Here is a 7479-nt window from a genome sequence, read left to right on the forward strand (position 1 = left end):
TGCTCAAACCGAGATGCTCCACGTGGCGATGCACAATCAGGATAAAGTTTGCCTCCCGGGCACCCGGATCCCTTCCGGGCGCCCAGACCTCCGGGCGCCTGGATTCCTTCCGAGCGCCCGGACCCTGTTTTCCCGCAGAATCCGTCCTGCACGACAAACGTTAGTCCGGAGGCAAATATATATATCCTGTAAAACAGATTGTTAGCACAATTAAAGTTCAACAAATTAATAGCAAAGAGTATGACTTAGATTCCGTCTTTCCGAGACCGGAATCTAGTCACGATCTCGACTTAGACATCCGAAATGGATCTAAGCCGGATCGACGCCTAATGTTCCCTTCCCGGGAACGCGTCCTCGCAGTCACTCCCCTCCAGTGACTTACCTCACTTACCTGCCAGACGTCCGGTCAGCCCGTCGACCCGTCTGGACTTCTCGCCAAGCGTCCGGTCAGCCCGTCGACCCGCTTGGACTTCTCGCCAGCTATCCGGTCAGCCCGTCGACCTAGCTGGACTTCTCGCCAAGCGTCCGGTCAGCCCGTCGACCCGCTTGGACTTCTCGCCAGCTATCCGGTCAGCCCGTCGACCTAGCTGGACTTCGTGCCAGACATCCGGTCAGCCCGTCGACCTGTCTGGACTTCTCCTGCACACTCGATCAAAGTGTCAGACAACAACAAAACTAACTTAACCTATTTGTCATTCATCAAAACCTGGGTTAGACCGTTAGTGCTACTCGCACCAACAGTAGGTCCACCTCGTCCTTCGTCAATGCCCTGCTATTTCTCAGCGCCTGCATATTAGTACAAATGTGAGAAGCACATCCGATATCTAATACCCACGATGAAGAAATAAAAAAATTGACTTCTATAACATATATACCTGAAGTAGAAATCTCATTTCTCTTCTTCTTAAGATCTTCCAGGTATCCTTTGCAATTCCTCTTCCAATGCCCGGTCTGACCGCAGTGGAAGCAGGTAGCATCCTTGGCAACCCCTCCTTTAGGTTTCATTACCTTGCCTTTGCCCTTGGCTTGAGACTTTCCCTTACCTTTAGGTTTGTCCTTGCCTTTATGCTTTTGCACCATCAAAATGGAGTTGGGCTTTACCTTCTTAAGGTTGAGCTCAGCAGTTCCCAACATGCTTAGCAGCTCAGACAATGACTTATCAATTTCGTTCATGTTGTAATTCATGACAAATTGACTGTAACTTTCTGGCAATGATTGCAAGATCAAGTTAGTGGTCAATTCTTGGCCAAGTAAGAATCCCAACCTCTGTAGGTTCTCTATGTACCCAATCATCTTGAGTACATATGGGCCTACGGGAGTCCCATCTTGCATCTTGCATCTTGCATCTTGCACTGAAACAGTGCCTTCGAGATCTCGAATCTCTTGTGCCTTGCTTGTCCTTGATATAGTTGACGAAGATGTTCAACCATATCATAAGCAGTCATCAACTCGTGTTTCTTCTGAAGCTCAGAGTTCATGGTTGCGAGCATAAGGCATGACACATCTAATGCATCATCTTGATGCTTCTTATAAGCATCTCAGTCAGCTCGTGTGGCAGTGGCAGGAGGTGCCTCAGGAATGGGCTGCTACAGGACGTACAGTTTTCTTTCTTGTGTGAGAACGATTCTCAGATTCCTGTACCAGTTCAAGAAATTAGCTCCATTGAGCTTGTCCTTGTCAAGGACAGAACGCAGGGAGAAAGTATTCGTGTTTGTCGACATAGCAATCTACAACATAAATAAAGTAGAAAGTAAATATCATATTCCACTGATCATTTAATTAGGCCTTTAACTAAATGATGCTCCCACTGAATTATAGGGCTTTTGTAGAATCGAGTCATGGATGCGGTCAAACCACACTACTAGATTCCACCAATTTAACTATAATTCTCGCAGGACAAGATCCATATTATACTACGTCTTGAGTTAGCTTTGGCTAAATTGCCCAAGACTTAGTATGATCGGTAGATAACTAATTATCAATTACATCTCTATACAACTCTTGTTTATCCAACCGTTGGAAAATGCCTATAGTTTTACTCGATCCAATTGAGTTAACTAGTTATACTCAATCTAATTGAGTTTGTACTCACTCAAGCTTTGATAGGCGGGACCAAGATTGTCCCTCCACACCCTACCAAGATAATATACGTTGCTCTGCTTTGGCATATTCAACAACAACAAATGATCGAAGTAGTGATGGGTATCAAAACTTGGTAGGCATTTCGAGTTGACTTAATTAAGATCGAATCTAATCATGAATGTGTATCATATACGCATTAAGGCACTAATTACCCTACATTAGCATACATCACATACACACAAGCAAATTAAATTGTGATGAGGTCATGGCCCTACTACAATCTTCTCAAGCCAATGAGAAGATTGGACAGTCAACCTAGGGATAACAGCTTCTTTAAGCGCCTCATTTGACCGCCATGTGTTGACAACATCCTGCTCGTATCTCCTTCTTGAGTGGACTTTCCACCGCTTCATTTTGTACATTACAAATATGAAACTCGAATTACATTCGAGTCTAAAGTCTATTTACAACAGAACATAAATAAAGGAGGCACGACGCGCAGATCGCAAATCATATACAACACGCACAATATTAAAATGGCGCACAGACCATATTATGAATTACAACACAATTTTAAACCAATCAAATTAGGATTTTGGGCCATGACCATCACAATATCATACATAATTCTAAATTATGTATTTTATATAAATTTCTATAATTTTACTACTGGTTTTATCAATTTTATGAGTCACAACTCCGCGGCGGTCCCGATTAGCGATTTTCGAGCGCGATCACGAGACAATGCCCCTTGCGGGGTTAGGGGCAGCGCCCCTTCTCGCGAAATGAATATCGCGAGTGTCCCATCTTGATCTAATAGCGTCTTAAGTCGCTGTCCCAAAACAAAATAATTTTGTTTGGGCGAGACCTTGCCATTTCGGAAGGTTTTTCTCGGTATTCGAAGCCTACAAGTGCCCAAGCACTTGTTGCTTCGCCTCTACGAGAAAAATACTCACAAAATCCATAAAAATAGAAAAATTACAGAAACTTACAGATCTAAATCCTTTTTTCGTAATAACAAATACAAAACATGTACATGCTTCGCACGTGGCTCTGATACCACTATTAGCAATTCGAGCTGCAAAAACCATTTTTTACGTTGCGGAAACCCCGAAGCTAGCCACGGATCCGTGCGAAGATAAATAAAATTGTACATGTACATGTTTGTCTACATTATATCTACCTTAGATCTACATGGAAAGAAGTATACCCTTGTAGCGATGCCCTTCGCTTATCCCGCTCGTCCAAACGGTTGTCGGATCTCGTAGAGTGTCAAGTGTACACTCCTCTACACGTATCCACACGGACAAAAGGTGGAGAAAAACCACTTAAAGTGTGCTAGCACCCTTGAGTGGTTTCGGCAATGGAGGAGAGGGAGAGCAAGAGAAGAGAGGAAGAGGAAGAAGAAACCTTGAATGAGAATTCACTCACAACTAATGTGGCCGTCCACTAAATGAGAGGTTTTAAACCTCCATGTAATACCAAGAGTCATAGCTCTTAGTCTCCCTCATGAGGTGACACACATTGATGTAGCCTTGATGATGTGGAACACCATCAATGGCTGACCCATGCCAAGTCACCATGACGTGGCATTTGGTCAAGTCAAACTTGACCCTTCATCTTCCCTCTCAAGTCAAGTCAAACTTGACCTCTTATCTCCCATGGTTGATCAAATCTAACCTTTGATTCAAGTCAATTTAATTTAATGAATCTCTATTCATTGAATTAAATTGATTCAATGAATCATAGTTTAAATTAGACTCATTCGACACATGAATCAAATTGAGTCCAACTCAATTAGTCTAATTTGGATTACTCTTAATCCAATTTGGTTCATCACATGAACCTAATCCTCTTGGTCCATCATATGAACCTAATCTCCATCTAATTGTCCTTTATGTATGACCCTATAGGTTCTTGTAACGTTGACAATGCTCCTAAACTCATTTAGAAACATAAGTAATGAGCGGTATCCAGCAACACATCGTTACTACCCAAGTTACAAGAATGTTGAGATCCAACATCACCATTGTGACTACTAATTGTGACTCTCATAATATGTGACAATGTCCTTCTATCCTTGACATCTAGAATGATCAATTGAGGCATAGACCGTGTCATCCTCTAATCAATCTATGTCTTGAACTCCAAGTAGACTCACTCTAATCAAATGAGCTCAATATCTCATATTGACTCATTTGAGCATGACCATGCACTTAGTGGTCTCACTCTATCAAGAATCATAATGTCACTCCCGTCATATAGGAGGGATAGATCCCATCTATATCACTCACATGCCTCCGCATAATTTGTTACATACCCAGTAGTCGTCTTTATAGTCCACCCATTTATGGGTGACGTTTGACGAAGCAAAAGTATGCAACTCCTTATGTAGGGAACCATGGTGACTTCAGGTCCAAGGACTGATAGTCATACTAATAGTCACATGAGAAAGTATATGACACTCATATAACGATCCATGATACTTTCTCATAGCGGGTCATTCAGTATATATTCTCCAATGCATACTCATGTGTCAACTTGATATCTAATATCCATGACTTGTGAGATCAAGTCATCGAGTTGACCTACATGCTAGTCTCATCGCATTAACATTGTCCCTGAATGTTAATACTTGACTAGGAATAATTAAGAGTAGTGTTCTCTATATCATCTCACTATCAATTCAATCAATCGATTGATATAGATAATAACATTCTACTCAGGGACACTATTATACTCAGTTATTTGACACCAATACAAGTAAGTATAATAACCATAAAGAAATGTCTTTATAAATAAAGGAATATGATACATCGAGTCCATACAACAATCATCACATGATCGGCTCTAGGGCTCTCACTAACAGTCCACTCCTAGACCAGGACAAGCGGATAAGTGGGAGGGATTAGGGGTTGGTCTAGCATTTGTGGTCCAGAGGATCTCTCCTCGCAAGTCCCACTACCTCCCACATCATTATCGCCGCAAGCTATTACAACCAGCTTCGTCGTCATTTGCTGCTAGCGCAACCATCATCGCTTCATCGACACTCCACAATAAACACCTTTTAATTAAGATGAAAATTTTTTACTTGATCTTTTTCAATTGTAGATTTAAGTGTTGAAAATATATATAATCTTATTTTTTTATATATTCATATTTTTATTTGTTAGTCTTATTTGTTTGCTATCATTCTTATTTGTTATTTGTTATTGAATTGTTAGGAAAAGATTGTAATTAAATTAGGTGATTATGTTTCTAAAATATTATGCTAATGATAAATTAGGTAACATAGTAATATTGAGGTATTTTAAGAAAATACGAAATAAACCTACTCCATATAAGACATCTTCCCCTCCACCACTTCCTGATGAGTATCTTAGTGATCTTGGGCTAAGAAAGAATATCCTCAAGTATAATCTACATGAATGAAAGGGAAATGTCCCCTCGGGGCGGTGCGGTAGTTGAGATATAGGGTGTTGTCACATGAGATATCGGGGTCGAAACTCGACACGTCTGAGCATGCTCTCCCTCATGCCTTTGCCACTTGCACTAATGGCTAGTAGCCACCTGTGATTTACCTCCTTTGTGTTGACCTAGGGACAAATTGGTGGAGGAACTGGAGCAAACGAATCGTCTTTTGCCACATGAATGAAAGAGAGATTAATCCCCTTGGGGTGATGTAGTGGTTAAGACATATGGTGTTATCACATAAGGTATTGGGTTCGAAATTCGGTGTGTCTGAGCGACTCTTTGAATTTATTCTTACTTCTTAAATTCAAAATTTAGATTTTTAATGGTGCAAATTGATTTATACTAATATTTAAAATTTTTAAAAATTGCTCCTCCTACGTACAATGGTAAAACATTTTCATAATTAATATGATATACATGGGTTAATTCCTAGCTGTAGCACAATTCGAAATTAATTTCCTCCCATAAAAAAATAACTCTAAAACATTAACTATGGTGTGATGAATCATTTACCCTAATAGTCTATCAAAAACTTATATGAAATCAAGTAGGAGTGGGCCTAGAATTTTAAATTCAATGACGTCATATACATTAAGTGACGAAATTAATTATTGTATATTTTATATGATTTTTAATAATTTAAAAATAAATAAAATAATCAAAGTTAATATTAATATATTATTAAAAGAGGAAAATTAAAAATTACTTACAGGATATGTTAAATTAAGTATCAATTGTCTCAACTTAGTTCTCTGATAGGCTTCATAAAATTCTAGAGTTCGGAACTTAGAAGTCACGCATGATATTTCCATGTAAGGACGCATGCTTATCCACTTGATCTGATGCATGATTCATGCTATGTAAATATATATCTTCATACACACATCCTTATTATATAATTGAATTCATATGAAAAACCAAAATATCTGTATGTTGGTAACAAGTGAATATATTTATCTAGTATCTTCATCAATCCGTCTTAAAATTAACATAAAAGAAATACAAATTATCTGTATGACACCCATGCAAAGAGGATCCTTGATCTTGGCTGTAATTCATTATCATCTCTTTAGATTTATCTTCCCATCTATATTAATATATTATAATTTGAATAGAAATGGATGATCAAAAGTCACCTAGAGACTGTCGGTAATGGGTGGTTGGCTGGGCTGCGTGGCACCGAGCGAAGGCGGCCTCCGGAGATCTATCCCAGTCTAAATTATAATTTGGATGAAAAAAATAAACTCAAGGAGAAATTGTAATCAATTGTAGTTGAATCACAATTTAACTACAATTACATTATAAATGATCCCTTATTCAAAAAAGTGGATCAAAGGATTCGATTGGCCCCACGCAGCATTGCTGATCGATAGTATATAAATTGAATTGTTATATTATTATTTTTGGTTACACCCTAATTATGCATATGTTACAAAAGTTTAATTAATTACTCACGTTGATGAGTATCTTTAAAATCATTATGATTGCATATATTACTCACGGACTTATATATATAATTGGTTCATGTAAAAGTATTACTATTAATATGTCCACCAGGTATGAAAGACCTTGTTAGTTGTCTCGATCTCACTTTGTATGTAATATTATTACTGAATGAAGCTTTTCATGACTTACCTCTCTTCTAGACGCTAGAGGACCACCCTGAAAAGATCATGGATTATCTCTCTTTTAGACAATGAAAGGTCACCTTAGAAAAATCGTCGAGCTAGGTACTGTCAATTATACTTGCATAGATAAGTTAACTCATATAATTAGATGAAGGTTAGAACATAATAATATTGTTGTCCTTAATTATAAAGGTTTCCATCTTCAAAGTCCTATAATTAAAAATAATACTCTTAATTTAGTTTTTTTACTGAACTATGTAGGTAAGTTTATGATATTACTAAATCATATAGGGTA

The sequence above is a fragment of the Zingiber officinale genome, chromosome 4B (assembly GCF_018446385.1).
Source record: "Zingiber officinale cultivar Zhangliang chromosome 4B, Zo_v1.1, whole genome shotgun sequence".
Lineage (NCBI taxonomy): Eukaryota > Viridiplantae > Streptophyta > Magnoliopsida > Zingiberales > Zingiberaceae > Zingiber > Zingiber officinale.